Raw genomic sequence first — 15,775 nt, 5'->3', positions numbered from 1 at the left:
GTGTCCATTCTTGGAGAATCTGGAATAGAGTCAGAACAGGATTTTACGAGAAACTCTTGAGGGATGTTAATTCCAACTGTGATCCACGACCAGTGAATGATAATTAATGAATCAATTTACACTCACAGCCTGAATTAGCGTGAGTTGACTACTTGGCCCATGGAGTTCTGCGTAGATCGTGTCTATGTTAGAGGTTTATATGTTATGTAGTGTAAAACTGTACAGCCTGCGATGGCCGGGAATCGAACCCGGGCCAACTGCTTGGAAGGCAACTATGCTCACCACTATACCACCATCGCTCAATGACGTAGCAAAGCATCTGAGTAGTGAGGGGTCTCCCATAGTTCCATGTGATTCGACCAGTCCCCGAGCTGCTTTCTGTCAGATCATTCCTCACTCTGCTGCAGGTCCTATTCCGGTAAATTAATATCGCCATCCCCAACAGACCGGAGTTATACAACCCACTTAATAAATTGCTGGCGAACGCAGCAGGCCAGGCAGCATCTATAGGAAGAGGTACAGTCGACGTTTCGGGCCAAGACCCTTCGTCAGGACTAACTGAAAGAAGAGATAGTAAGAGGTTAGAAACTGGGAGGGGGACGGGGAGACCCAAACTGATAGGAGAAGACAGGAGAGGGAGGGATGAAGCCAAGAGCTGGACAGTTGATTGGCAAAAGGGATATGAGAGGATCATGGGACCACCCCATCCATTATTTATTTATTATTATTATCATATATATATATATATTTCTCTCTCTTTTTCTCCCTCTGTCCCTCTGTCCCTCTCACTATGCTCCCTGCCTATCCTCTGGGATTCCCCCCTCCCTCTTTCTTTCTCCCGAGGCCTCCCGTCCCATGATCCTTTGATGGTGGTGTGGAGAATGCTGAGGAAGATGAATGGTGTCAGAGGTTATAACTAGATTCCAGTATTAGTGGAGAACGGAAATTTGATGCAGAGGACAACGAAAAGGCAAAGTGTTTGAGAAACACGTTTGCAAACAGACATAGTCTAGACAATATAGGGGATGAGTTTTTTAAGAGATGAAAGAGTCTCTTGGTGGACAGTGGGAAGATTTGTGAGAAACAAGAGGCATTTGAGATTGCCATGGATGATGACTTTACATTGGCTAAATGGAAATTTGCCACCAGTAAGGCATGTACTATAGACCAGGACAGGATATGGGAAACTATCATATACTGTACTCCAGTATCTGCCTGAGGCAGTCTAAAAGAAGTTGTTTGACTTTTATAAGAAGGCCTGGAAGCAAAGAATGTTGCCAGGAGACTGGAAAAGGCATGTGGTGAAGCCTGTTGTAAAACTTGGGTGGGATCCGATGCTGTCTAGTTTCTACAGGCCTGTTGTCTCACTTCCTCACTGTGTAAAATAATGGTGAAAATGATAGTAATTAGGCTGATGATTGTTTTAGATAAGAGAGAATTACTTCGTCACTACCAATGTGGGTTTCGCAAAGGGAGATCTATGACGCCCTTGTACTACTGGGAATGATATCTGGAAATCCTTTTACACTGAAAGAATCAGTAGTTGCAGTGTTTTTGGACATTGAAATAGTTTTATGATATGCGATGGAGGGAGAGGCTTCTTATTAAGCTCATTAAGCTTGGTGTTGGTGTTGGTTTTGCAAATGGGTATCATTTTTTTTGTTTTGGGGGTCATTTTCAGGGAGGGTGGTCATCAGAGTTTGCGGAAGGAAACGTACCTCCCTCCCCAGGATAGTGTTATAAGTTTAATATTGTTTAATCTGATAGTTAATTATATTTTTAATCATCTTGGGCCTGAGTTCAGTTTGGCTTTCTATGCTGATGATGGGGCTCTGTGGAAAAGGGGTTGTAATAGTTCCTATGTGGGAAGGTCTTGGACAAATAGCGTTATCAACAATGGGAGAATGGTGTTTGGACTATTCTAAATCAGTATATGTGTTTTATTTTTACTTATAAACATAGGATCTTGGCCTAAGATGCCAAAGATGTACTCTTTTACATTAATGCTGCCTGGCCTGCTGAGCTTCTCCAGAACTGTGCGTGTGTTGCTGAGGGAATGGTATCGATTCTGGAGTGAGGGCAATGGAACTTGTTGCTGGAGAGGTAGAGGCAGACTCAATTAGCAACTTAATCAAAATCAGATTGAATATCACTGGCATATATCGTGACATTTGTTAACTTTACAGCAGCAGTACAATAGTATCCATGATAAATAAATATAGAGAATAAACTGAGTTACATTAAGTATTAAATATTTAAGTTAAAGTAAGTAGTTAAACATGAATTAAAACATAAATTAAAAGCAAAAAGTAGTTAGGTAGTGCTCATGGGTGCAATGCCTATTGAGAATTCAGAATTTGGGTGTCAGAGGGGAAGAAACTGTTCCTGAATCACCGAGTGTGTGCCTTCAGCATTCTCTCCCTCGTTCCCGATGGTGACAGTGTGAAAAGGGCACGTCCTGGGTGGTGGCGATCCTCAATGATGATCGGTGCCTTCCTGAGGCACCGCTCCTTGAAGATGTTGTGTACTACCGAGCCTGGCCCCATGGTAGAGTTGACCAGTTTTACAAGTTTTGGCTATTTATTTTGATCTCGTTCAGAAGCCTCCCCCACCACCAACACCCCCCCCCCCGCCATACCAGATGGAGATGCAGCCAGTCAGAATGATCTCCACTGTACATTTGTAGAAGTTTGTTTAGTGTTTTAGTTGACAAACCAAATCTCCTCCAACTCCTAATGAAATATAGCCGCTGTCTTGCCTTCTTCATAACTGCATCATATGTTGCATCCAGGTTAGATCCTCAGAGTTGCTGACACCCAGGAACTTGCAATTGTCCACTCTCTCCACTTCTGATCCCTTGATGAGGATTGGTTTGTGTTCCTTCATCTCACCTTTCCTGAAGTCCACAATCAGCGTTTTGATCTTGCTGAGATTGAGTGTAAGATTGTTGCTGCAGCAACACTCCACTAACTGGTAGTTCACCCTAATTTATGATTTATTGTCATCATCTGAAATTCTGCAAACAGTGGTTGTATCATCAGCAAATTTATAAATGCTGTTTGAGCGCTGCCTAGTCACACAGTTCTGGGTGTAGAGACAATAGAGCAGTGAGATAAGCACACAACCCTGTGGAGTATCAGTGTTAATTGTCATTGAGGTGGAAATGTTATTCCAATCCGCACAGATTGTGGTATTCCGGTCAGGAAGTCATGGATCCAGTTGCAGAGGCCTAGGTACTGTAGCTTGAATGTGGAGTGAGAATAAATTCCTGCACTGGGATTGGGCCACGGCGAGTGTGGCGGAGTGGGAAGAAGTTGCTGCTGACTATGATTGCTGCTTCCTCTCCCCTGACCATGGGAAGACAGTTTCCCATTAGCCCATTTCCCAATGTCTGTTGTTGCTGGACAGTGAGTATTCTGAGTGGTGAATCCCATGGGAAATGAATGTTGTGTCCATCCCTCTGTTCCACTCCCGGATCCGTACCAGGAAGTGGTGGGGTTTGTCTGTCTCTTCCTTGGTTTGGAGCCTCCTCCATCTGCTGCTCAGAAGAAGGTGAGAGCTGCAGCCTGTGAGTGGCCTCACACACTGGCACTGGCTGCACCAGTCGCTTCACACCGTGTCTGCCTTTTACCTCTTTCACTTTCCTTGTCCCACCTGCAGGAAAGACTTCAATGTACGTCAATGTTCCCTCTTGCCAAGGCTCAATGAACAGAACAGTAGCTCCATCTCTCACACACAAGGTGTGTTACTGAGCACAGAGGCACTGACAGCTCATTCGTTCCACAGTCTCAGACAGCAGAGACATTCAGTCCCACACTGAGCCCAGGACCCAGACACACATTTCCAGTACAACAGTTACAGTGAAACACAGCTGGTCAATATTTCCCTGGTCCCTGGGAAAATATGGAACATTTTCAACAACTTCCTTGAATGCATTCCATGCGATTTTCTCTGGTCCCAATAGAAGTTCTTTGAATTGCCTGCTGTTGCTGGCCTGCTTGATTTGTGGACCAACACAAATGCCTCCCTTAATCTTGGCAGCAAATAATCTGACCTGGATTATGAATTGAAATATAAAAAATATAGGCAATTTCAAAGAGATGGTGTGTGATAGAGACATAGCATAGTGATTTTCAATATCAGCAGCCCAAATCCATAAGATATACGTACCTAAAAGTAATCAGGAAGCATAATATTTGTGTCCAGTGTAGTTGGCCATGTGGCTGAGAGTGAGGGGGAAAGCTGAGGACTACAAGAAGGTGTCAGTTGACTGGACAGGTAGGCAGGTGGAATTTAATCTGGGAGGTGAGGTGATGCAGGTGGGGAGCCCAAACAGGGCGAGGAGGCAGACGGTACATTGTGGAATCTGGAGAAGAATAGAGGGTCAGAGGGAGAGCATGTGGAATGATTCCTCAGGTTAGAAGGACGGAGCATTCGATGGGTTTAAAAGGCGGATGAGAGGCTTGCTTTTGTTGGCTGAAGGTACAGAATTGCAGGGGAGGGGGCTCTGGTGGAATTGTATAGACACAAGTGGGGTCACGGCTGGAGCTCTGTGTACAGTCCTGGTCAGCACACCACATGCTCACACCCACATCCAAATGATGAGCAGGAGTCCCCACTCAGCCACTCCCACCTGCTCTGTCATTTAATAAGGTCACGGCTGTCCCGCTTCAACATTTAACTCCATGTTCCTGTCTGCCCCAGGAACATTCCTCCCCACCTTATAAACTATCCCCCTCTCTTTCCCTTAAAAGCATACAAGGATATGATCCAAAAAACCTGTCAGTTAATGAATTCCAATGTCTGAGGGTGCATTAAGATTCAGAAAAGAATCCTCTGATCTTTTGCTCAAATCATGAAATATTGGTCTCTGGTTCTAGTTGGCAATGGGTGGAGCACTGGCTTATCGGCAGAAAACAGAGAGTGGGAATAAAGGGATCGTTTTCTGGCTGGCTGCCAGTTACCAGTGGAGTTCACAGGGGTCAGTGTTGGGACCGCTGCTTTTTATGGGTATGCCAATGATTTGGACTGTTGGATTGATGCATTTGTGACTACATTTGCTGATGATACAAAGATAGGTGGAGAAGCGTGTAATGTTGAGGAAACAGAGAGCCTACAGAGAGACTTAGATAGTGTAGGGGAATGGATAAAGAAGCAGCAAATAAAATACAATGTTGCAAAGTGTATGGTCATGCGCTTTGGTAGAATAAATAAATGGGCAGACTATTATTTAGGTGGGGAGATAATTCAAAATGCAGCGATGCAAGGAGACTTGGGATGCATTGTGCAGGATACCCAAAAGGTTAACCTCCAGGATGAGTCCGTGGTGAAGAAGGCAAATGCAATTTTTGCACTCATTTCTAGATGTATAGAATATTAGAGCAGGGGTGTGATGTTGATGCTCTATAAGGCACTCGTTAGTCCACACTTGGAGTCTTGTGCACAGTTTTGGGCTCCTTATTTTAGCAAGAATATTCTGACATTGGAAAGGGTTCAGAACATATTCACAAGAATGAATCCAGGAATGAAAGGTTTACCATATGAGGAACGTCTGGCAGCTCTTGGGCTGTGTTCCCTGGAGTTCAGGAGAGTGAGGGGGGATCTCATAGAAACATTCTGAATGTTAAAAGGCCTGAACAGATTAGATATGGAAAACTTATTTCCCATGGTAGGGGGTCCAGGACAAGAGGCATGACTTCAGGACTGACGGATTGTCCATTAAGACCGGAGATGCAGAGAAATTACATTAGTCAGAGGGTGGTAAAGCTGTGGAATTCGGTGCCACGAGCCAAGTCTTTGGGTGCATTTAAAGCAGAGATAGATAGGTTCTTGATTAACCAGGGCATAAAAGGGTATGAGGAGAAGGCAGGGGAGTGGGGATGACTGGAAGAATTGGGATCAGTCCATGATTGAATGGCAGAGCATACTCAATGGGCCGAATGACCCTCTTCTGCTCCTGTATCTTCTGGTCTTATAAACACATGGAGACAGTACAAACGGAAAACACAAGCCCAGAATTTCCTCATCAGACAACTAGCTCACTGCCAGTATTGGTCCAGTAAACATTCCCTGAATTGATTCCAATACCTTGAGATTCTTCCTTGAATAATGCATAAATGGGCCCCCCCACCCTATATATGGTGTACAGGATGATGAGCGGCATTGATCATGTGAATAGTCAGAGGCTGTTTGCCAGGGCTGAAATGGCTAGCACGAGAGGGCACAGTTTTAAGGTGCCTGGTAGTAGGTGCAGAGGAGATGTCAGGGGTATGTTTTTTATGCAGAGAGTGGTGATTGCATGGAATGGGCTGCCGGTGACGGTGTTGGGGGAGGTTACAATAATGTCTTTTAAGAGAGTTTTGGATAGGTTCAGGGAGCTCAGAAAACTAGAGGGCTTAGGTAACGCTAAGTAATTTCTAAAGTACATGTGTGGCACAGTATTGTGCACCGAAGGTCCTGTATTGTGCTGTAGGTTGTCTATGTTTCAATGTTTCTATAAGGGAAGCATAAGCTCCCGACATTTGTATTCTGTTCCCCATCAATAAAATGTCATGTTTTCTCTGCTACTGATAGCCCATTCGGCCCACGATACCTCTGCTGACACTGGTGTCAGGTGAGAATGCACTCTGGGGCGCCATGACCGTGTAGGGATTTGCACGACGCTGTTACATCTCGGGGCATCGGAGTCAGAATTCAATCCTACATCTTCTTTAAAGAGTCTCTGTATGTTCTTCCTGTGGATTGCGTCATTTTTCTTCAGATCCTACTGATTTTTTTTTTCCCACAGTCCAACGATGTAGCGGGAAGGTTAACACGTGATTGTAAACTATCTTGTGAATAGATTAGGATTAAAATCTAATCTAGATTAGGGTTTGCTGGGCAGTGTGGCTCAAAGCGTTTGTTTTCCTCTGTATCTATAAATAAAATAAAATAAAACAATCCAAGTTTTATCCAACTTTCCCTATACTAATCCAGACAACACGTTGGGAAATGTCTTCTGCCGCCTTTCCACAGTCCTCACATCCTTCCTGTGATGTAGCAAACAGAACTGCACCCACGGCTCGAAACGTGACCTAACCAAGGGTTTGTCCAGCTGTAACATGTCATCCTATGGTTTGTACACAACACCATGACTGATGAAGAGAAGGTTACCGCACAGCTCCATTTGCTTTCAATACCTCTTGCAGGATGATATGGACAGACACATCAAGATATATCACTGCTCCCAAGGGTGCTGTCATTTACTGTGTACGTTCCTCCAACATTGGAATGTAAACTCGTCACACTTGTCCAGATTAAACTCTGTCCCCCGTTTCTCCATTCATGATTCCAACTGATCTACATCCACTTCTGTCCGTTTGACAACCTTCCTCACCACCCACAACTGCACCAATATTCATGTCATCAGTGATCTGATCAGCCCATGTGTGTTTTAATCTGATCAAACAGAGGTCTCATTATTGATCACTGTGCACACACATAGGTTACAGATCTACAGTCAAAATCATTCTCAATTCCATCAGCCCAAATGTCACTACAGAGTACACACCACTCAAACCGTCCCACGCCGAGACTCGAGGAAAGTTACACATTTATCACAGAATAGTGTTTGAATCAATGGTCTGGTCTTGTTGCTCCAGATGCTCTGCTGTAAAGTACCTGAATATTAGTTCAATGTAACCAGTGGCATCGTCCCTGTGGTATTGATTAAAATGAAAAATAGACTTAATCAAAAAAATAAACTGCAAGAATGAATCTGAAAGAAATTTTTTAATGTTACACTAGATGAGAGATTGGAAGATGCCGTGTTAACCACAAATCTCACACAGTACCGGAGACTGACAGGTACAGAATGAACCCCACACTCTCACACTGTACCAGAGACTGACAGGGACAGAATGAACCCCACACTCTCACACTGTACCGGAGACTGACAGGTACAGAATGAACCCCACACTCTCACACTGTACCAGAGACTGACAGGTACAGAATGAACCCCACACTCTCACACTGTACCAGAGACTGACAGGGACAGAATGAACCCCGCACTCTGACACCATACCAGAGACTGACCGCTGGAGAATCAAGCCGACATTTACCCAAGGCACCCAAAACTGACCAGCAGAGATTGACTCCTACACCCTCACTCTGTAACAGAGACTGGCAGATACAGGAGCAGCATCTGTCTAATTGTCTGTCTCTCTCTGTCTGTCTGTCTCTCTCTGTCTCTCTCTCTCCCCCCCTCTCTCTCTGTCTCTCTGTCTCTCACCCTCTCTCTCACGCTCTCTCTCTCTGTCTCTCTCAGCTAACGTGTTATCTCACGATTGCCTTTTTTCTCCTTCACTTCCAGTCATCCTGCATCTATTCATCTCCCTGTTTCGAGTACTTTTCTTTATTATTTTACCAGTGTGCCCATTCCTTTGCAGATTGAAATATTTCTTCTCAATTTCTTTTGACATTTGACAGATTTGAGATGCCCATTAAAGACTGTGACTTCAGCAATATCACACACAAAATGCTGGAGGAACTCAGCAGAATTTCTTGCGTTGACTTGGATTTCCAACATCTGCATATTTTCTCCTGATTGTACATTAGCAATGTGCTCATTTGACCATTTCCATCCTAATCGCCGTCTCACTATTGTACCTTAGTTCGAATCTGTGGTTGTGGGTTTTGAATTGAATTGACTTTATAACTTACATCCTTCATATTCACAAGGAGTAAAAATCTCTAGTTATGTCTTCGTCTAAATGTGCTATTTGCAATTTATAGTAAGCATAGAGCATAGAAGTGTAGAATAGTACAGCACAGTACAGGCCATTCGGCCCACAATGTTGTGCGGACCCACAAACCCTGCCTTCCATTCAACACCCCACCTTAAATTCCTCCATATACCTGTCCAGTATGTTCAACAGGACATTTGATATAACATAGAAATACAATTTTAGAAGTGTGTGTGGGGGGGGGGGGCGGGCTGAGAGAGAGAGAGAGATCAGGAAGAAGCTGAAGTACTAAAGAACATTTACAAAATGGGAAACGGCAGGGACAGAGGTAGAGATCGGTCTGTGTCGCTGGTGTCCGTTCAGAAATCAGTAATTAGCCAACAAAAAGACGAAATATGTAAATATCGCTGCTCCGTGACAAAGCCCAGTCTTTGTAATTAAATCAACCGGCCTATTTTCACCAGAGACTCTGCTGAGGTAATGCCAAAGAATTGTCATGTATTTGTCTCCAATCGCCCGAATATTTACAATAGAGACAAAGGTACTGAATGGAAGTGTTTGTTCAAGCAACTGTAACTGAGCAAGTTAGTGAGGTGTATAACCGTATCTCTGGAGACAGATCCTCTGTATAAATAAGGGCCGCTTTGAATGCATCAGCTGTCTGCTGGAGCTGTGAACACAGGAGCAACAGAAATCACAGATTCTCACTGAAATGGTGTATTCAGTCATCTGGCGGATAGAAGACGTTTACTATCCTTTTATTTCAGCCTTTGGAATTCCCGGTAAGCCGCAGTGTCAGCTGCCGTGGGCGGATGTTGAAGTTTAATTCCAACGTTGTGATTGATTCTGCCGCCGCTTTAAACACTCACATTCCAGTCCCGGTATTCCGCTTTTCAGGAATAGAGTGGAAACATCGGGACGAAAGATGCTGGAATTTGGATCTAGAAACAAACCGAGGCAGGAATTTAGCGAATCCACCAACATGGGTGGAACTGAGCTTGTCAGGCAGTGTTCTTCCAGCGGTTTGTGATCAATAATGGGATGTTCCGTCTCTGTGCGTTTGGTCTTGCAGTATCTGCACTGCATCTGCAAATATTGTGTTTATAGATCCCACGGAGATTATACTAATTGATCGTCTACATTTGCATGTGAGCGGATTTCTGAGTTAGGAGCAACACTCAAACAAATGATTGGTAGTAACAATTTAGCAAATGTGTGGACTTTCGTGTTGTAGATCGAATCTATTGTCGATTTTAAATAAATGTCTGCGGTATGACTGAATGTGAACAGCTGATGGACAGCAGACTGGACTCATTGCAGAGTCAATTAACACAGCCGACCTCGTGCTTCAGAGTGAAACGTTTTCCATCTTATCTCTATCTGACAGACATCTGACTACGGCACCGAGTTTGCTGCTGGACGTTGAATTCCTCTCCCCTGCTTCCCTGTGATGGAATCAACGGGAGGCGTCATGCCTGTCTGAGGATTTGCCAGAACTCGCTGTATCTGTTGGAATCGGTCAATGTTCTGTTGTAAAGTCAGTGAGGTGGTAAATGTTGGAACAAGGAACAAACTCGGGGAATGCTCGAAATACTAAGCCCCAAGCAGCTTGTATGGAAAGAGAAACCAGTTAATACTCGTGTCAGGGGTCTCTCTGAGAACAGTTCTGAGGAGAGATACGTTAACTGTTTTTCCACATGTTCTGTTTTACCTGCATCAGTGTTTCCAGCATTTCCTGTTGTTGTTCCGTCCTTCGGCCGTTCTGTCGCTGACAGGGATCGCCATGGAAGTTGATGATTGTCTGGTGGAAGAATCCCGCCATCAGCGTCCGGATTTATTCATTTCATCCAGACGAGACGCGGAAGGCTCCGGTAGAAAATGTTCCATCCAGTATTGACTCTGAGGAGGTAGTTGCCCAGTTTTAGTTTCCGGTGCCACTTCAGAGTCGATCATCAGTAAGGAATCCGTATTCAGATCATATTGAATTTATTTTACTGTGTAAAGTCATTCTCTGTCCCGCCAGCTCTGCGCCCTCTCTCGACTCTCCCATCGCTAAATGTAACAATAAAGTGGAAATATTACAGGATCCCCTCAAGCTGCAGCATCGGCTTCTGCTCAGTATTTTCTCAACTTGCTGTTCCCTGTCTCTCTTCCAGCGAACTTGGTGGCGATTGTGATCCTGTCCCGGGGAAAGTGCGGTCTCTCCAAATGTGTCACTCGCTACCTGGTGGGAATGGCAGCGGCCGATCTCCTGGTCGTTATCTCCGATCCGCTGCTGAGGGGAACTGCTGGGATTTATTTTCCCCGATCATTCCTGCGAATCACTCCTGTGTGCAGATTCTATCTATGGTTGATTTTTGCGAGCACTGCGACCTCCGTCTGGCTGACTGTCGCTTTCACCGTCGATCGATTTGTGGCTATTTGCTGTGAGAAGCTGAAAACAAAATATTGCACCGAGAGAACGGCAGCTGTGGTTATCGGGACAGTGAGTGTGCTGGCCTGTTTGGAGACTGTCCCCTGGGGCTTTGTGTACGGGGCTGGAGAAATAATTGACGGTGTTCCCTGGGATTGTGTTACTACACCGAGCTTCACAAACTCTCTCTCATGGTCGGCATTTGAGGTGTTTCACCGCATTTTAGTCCCTTGTCTCCCATTCTTTCTGATGTTGCTGTTCAATATTCTGACTGTCAGGCGGATTCTAGCGGCCAGTCGAGCCCGCAGGGGGCTCCGGGGACAAAAGAGTGGAGAGAATGACAAGGACCGGGAGATGGAGAACCGACGCAAATCCATCGTTTTGCTCTTCAGCATAACCGGTAGTTTCATATTGTTGTGGGGAACACAGGTGGTATTTTCTATCTATCAACGGATTTCAATGAGTTTTGTTTATTCTGTCACGGATCCCCGTTACATCACAGAAAACACATCAGGAATGCTGCAGGTTCTCAGTGCCTGCACCAACACGTGTATTTACTCCGTGACTCAGAGCAAATTCCGAGAGGAACTGAAGAATGCGGTGAAATACCCACTGAATCGGATTTTGAAACTCATGAAACATCAGAAATAAACGCTGCAAAGTTTTACAATTCAGCTGTCTTCATGCTCCATATTCTATCCCCCCACTTGTGGGTAAATGGAAACAATGCGATGAACAGAGTAACAAAACAAACACGAGAAAATCTGCAGATGCTCGAAATACAAAACAACTCACACAAAATCAGATCCTGATGAAAGGTCTCGACCCGAAACGTCGACTGTTTACTATTTTCCTCATACAGGATGCTGAAGGAACTCAGCAGGCCAGACAGTATTTATGGAAAAGAGCAAATTGTCGACTTTTCCTGCCGAGACCGTTCATCAGAATCCTGTCAGCTGTTTAATATTTTCCATTTTGTGTGTGTTGCTTTAGAGTCACAAAACAACTGTTTACAGCTGAGCCCGACGGCATCACTGACCTCACCATCCCAGAGAAACCCCTTTTGCGCCTCACCTCTCGCCCTGTTAAATTGGAGCTTGAAGAGAACCTGTTTTCCCTGCTTCCCGGTTCTGACAAAACTGCCTGATCTTGAGGTTTACTTTCGTCTCTATCAACCACTCCTGCTCCCGTCAAAACCCGTCCTTTCCTTCACCTTCCTTTTCTCCTCCATCTCTATCTGTAGGTTCTCCCTCTCACTGCCAACTTGAACTATCCTCCTGTAGGAGAATGCTCCTGTTTTACAATTGAGGACAGAGAACCGATCCGTTCACTTGTCTCTCTGTGAGAGATGGAGAGACAGAGAAAGTGAGCGCGAGGCTGAGGGCGCGAAGGAGAGAGCGAGTGAGACATCGCGAGGAAAGGGCGCGCGGGAGCGCACGTGAGGGAGAAGGCGCGACGGAGAGGGTGCCATGGAGATGACGTTAGAGTGAGCGTGATGGAGAGGGCCTGGGGGAGAGCGTGCGGGCGATATTGAGCTCGAGGGAGAGCGACAGAAGGGGACATCGCGAGGGGGAGAGCGCACGAGGGAGTTGGTGAGAGGCAGAGGGCGCAAAGGAGAGCCCGTGAGGGAGAGCGCGCGAGGGAGAGGACACGAGGAAGATGTCGCGAGAGTGAGCGCGAGGGAGTGTGCATGTGGGAGAGACAGAGAGAATAGAATGAGAGAGGGAGCGAGATAGTTAAGCGACAGAGACACCGTGAGGGAGAGGGAGAGGGAGGAAGGGAGGAAGGAAGGAAAGAAGCAAGGGAACCGGCTGTGTGACATTGCCGGATCTGCTGTGGTTCCACTCTTTCACAGAGATCGGCTTGTTTCGTGGATGATAAGTATTGTTTCGAATTATGTATAGCTATACTGTAGACATCAGTTTTCTTTTTGTTCTACATCAAAATCGTACGAGTTCTAACAAATTGTGTGGTTTCAACGCGTGTGCAGTCTCCTTTGTTTGCGAATGCATAAGTTAATTGCCTGAGCTGAACCAGAGAAGAATACAATGAAAACATTTTCAAACAATGTTCATTACAAACAGAAAGCACAAAAGTACACGGGGATGGAAAGATATAAATCACATGCAGCGAACACTATAACTGGGGCACAGACAGGAGTATGTGTGTAAATGAGTGAGATTGCAGAATGATGCGTTACCCCAATCATGCCATGGCCAAGGATGTCTCTGAGAAGGTAAGGACCATTTTTAAAGGGCAGGATGAGCAGCCAGGGGTCATGTTCCTTATTAGAACTAACAACAGAGAGAAAAGGTCCTGCCAAAAAGAATTTAAGGAGTAGGACAGAAAGTTAGGAAATAGGAACTCTCGGGTGGTGATTTCAGGATTATATCAGGTGTCACATGCTTGCGAGGTAAGATATGGTAAGTTGGTACACTTAAATGTGTGGCTAACAATTTGGTGCAGGAGGGAGGGCATCAGGAACACAGATCATTGGGCTCCCTTCCTGGATAAGTGGGACTGGTGTAACAGGAATTGGTTACAGTGAAGGGGAAGTAATATTCTCACAGGGAAGCTTGCTGAAGCCACTCTGACGATTTTTATCATGAGGCATGTGGAGGAGGTGCTGGGAACCGGTCAGTAAGTAGCATTGAGCGGATGGGGTGTTATTTGTGTGGTGTGTTCAGGGATGTTTCCAGAAACAGTATGTCGACGGTCCACCAGGGATGGAGACACACTTGGTATGGTATTGGGAAATTAACCTAGCAAGACGATTGGAGTTTAATTGGGAAAGATCTATGGATCTTAATTCTGGAGGGTTTCAGATGATTATTGATAAGAATATATTTGGACCTGCAGATCGATGATTATAAATTTGTGGAAGAATTGGGCAGGTGTCATAGAGAGTTGTCTGGGAGCTGATGTTACTGGTTGTTACTGGTTGGAGCTGATGTTAGCTGATGTATGATACTGTGAGAGTCACATCCAGCCCAGACGGTCAGAATTTAGTAGTTCCCTGTTCCTATGAGGAGGGTAGAGAAGGACAGGGATGGTCAGGAACTCAGGGTGATGAGAAATATTGTAAGAGGAGTCATATGTAAGGACGAGGAAGATGAAATTAGACAGGGTCTTGGAGGAACATACAGGAAGCAAGAAACAAGTCACACAGCGAATCAGGAGAGTGAAGATTTACCAGGAAATGTCCTCATTCAGGAGGATCAATGAGAATCCCAATGCATCTTATGCATACACAGTAAACAACAGTATAGTGGGGAGAGGACAGGACCACCCGCGGACAAAGGTGGGAGTTTATGCCCCGAGACAGAGTTAGCATGCGAGGTAGAAAATGATTACTGGTGATCACTAAGGAAAAGGACAAGGAGGAAAGCATGATGAGAAAGACTGTATGGTGATATTCTCCAGCGTGTTGATACTAAGGAGGAAGTGTTGTTGGGTCTCAAATCATTTTGACGGGAAAAGTGAAAGATTTGTATGGAGTGATCTTTGCCAAGAGGAATTTGAACATCTGAAAGCCATCCTGTGTTATCATCCTCTGCTCAAAGCACCTGATTTTTCAAAACCATTCTCTATAGCAACAGACACTAGTGACGAAGCTTCTGGAGCAGTATTGTTACAGAAAGGTGTGGATGACATTGAAGTAGCTTATTTCTTAAAGGAATTTAATGTGTATTAGGAAAATTATTCCACTGTTGAAAATGAATTGCTAGCACTTATTCTGGCATTTTGAAGACTATGTTTGTCCTGCCCAGAGACCACTTGTGGTTTAAACAGATCACAATCCGTTGGTGTTTCGAACTAAAATGAAGGATAGGAATAGAAGGTTATTAAGTTGGACTCTGAAATTGCAAGAATATGACCTGGCAATCAAACATGTGAAAGGTACTGACAACGTTATAGCTGATAGTTTATCTAGATGTTAAGTTAGAAATTCTGCACGTTTTTGCTCTGTTATCTGATGATTATACATGTTTCAAACTTTGTAATTTTCAGTTAAAGTAAAATTCTGCCTGCGTCAATTCTTTTTTTCCAAAAGGAAGGGGATGTGTTGGGGTCCTGAATTACCCTGTGACCTGTGCTTTTGAAGAGAGAGAGAGAGAGAGAGAGAGAGAGAGAGAGAGAGAGGGGATAGAAGGATACAGAGATAGAGAGATAGAGAGAGAAAGAGAGAGAGAAAGAGAGTTTTGGAACAAAGACACCTTGTAAAAAAGTGAGAGAAAGAAAGAGAGAGAGAGGCAAGGACTGCTCACAGTTTGTTTATACTTTCTACAAGGACGCCAGCAGCATCCATGTTCTTACAGAGAGAGAAGGGAGGAGCTGCTTTATGGACAGTTGGTATTCAGCGTGGTGAGATAAATAGAAGGTCAGCTGTTAGACCTACAGACACATGGTTTTGGACACTGAATGAGCTTTGTTGTGCCCACAGAAAAGCTGGGTTTTGGAGGATTGATCAGGCGGATCGATCAGTGGCTCTAGCAGTGCACAAAGGGTGTGACCGGTGGGGAGTTATTCGTGTGCCACCCTTGCTGGGTTGACAATTCCACCACAGAAGAACGGTCTGAGTTTGTTGTGGTCACAGTCGGTGACTTCTAAAGGATTTCCGAGGACAACAGGAAGATTG

At 44.9% G+C, this 15,775-nt stretch overlaps 1 non-coding gene across 1 annotated transcript; it reads right to left on the bottom strand.

The window, feature by feature from the left end:
* Window positions 1-227: 227 nt before the first annotated feature.
* trnag-ucc (transfer RNA glycine (anticodon UCC)) lies at window positions 228-299 on the bottom strand. The gene has a single exon. It is a non-coding gene; the product is annotated as a tRNA-Gly (tRNA).
* Window positions 300-15,775: the final 15,476 nt, after the last annotated feature.

Source organism: Mobula birostris, chromosome 28 (genome assembly GCF_030028105.1).
Source record: "Mobula birostris isolate sMobBir1 chromosome 28, sMobBir1.hap1, whole genome shotgun sequence".
Classification (NCBI taxonomy): Eukaryota; Metazoa; Chordata; class Chondrichthyes; order Myliobatiformes; family Myliobatidae; genus Mobula; species Mobula birostris.
Note: the sequence above shows the minus strand (reverse complement) of the source record. Positions and strands in the feature narration are given on the sequence as shown.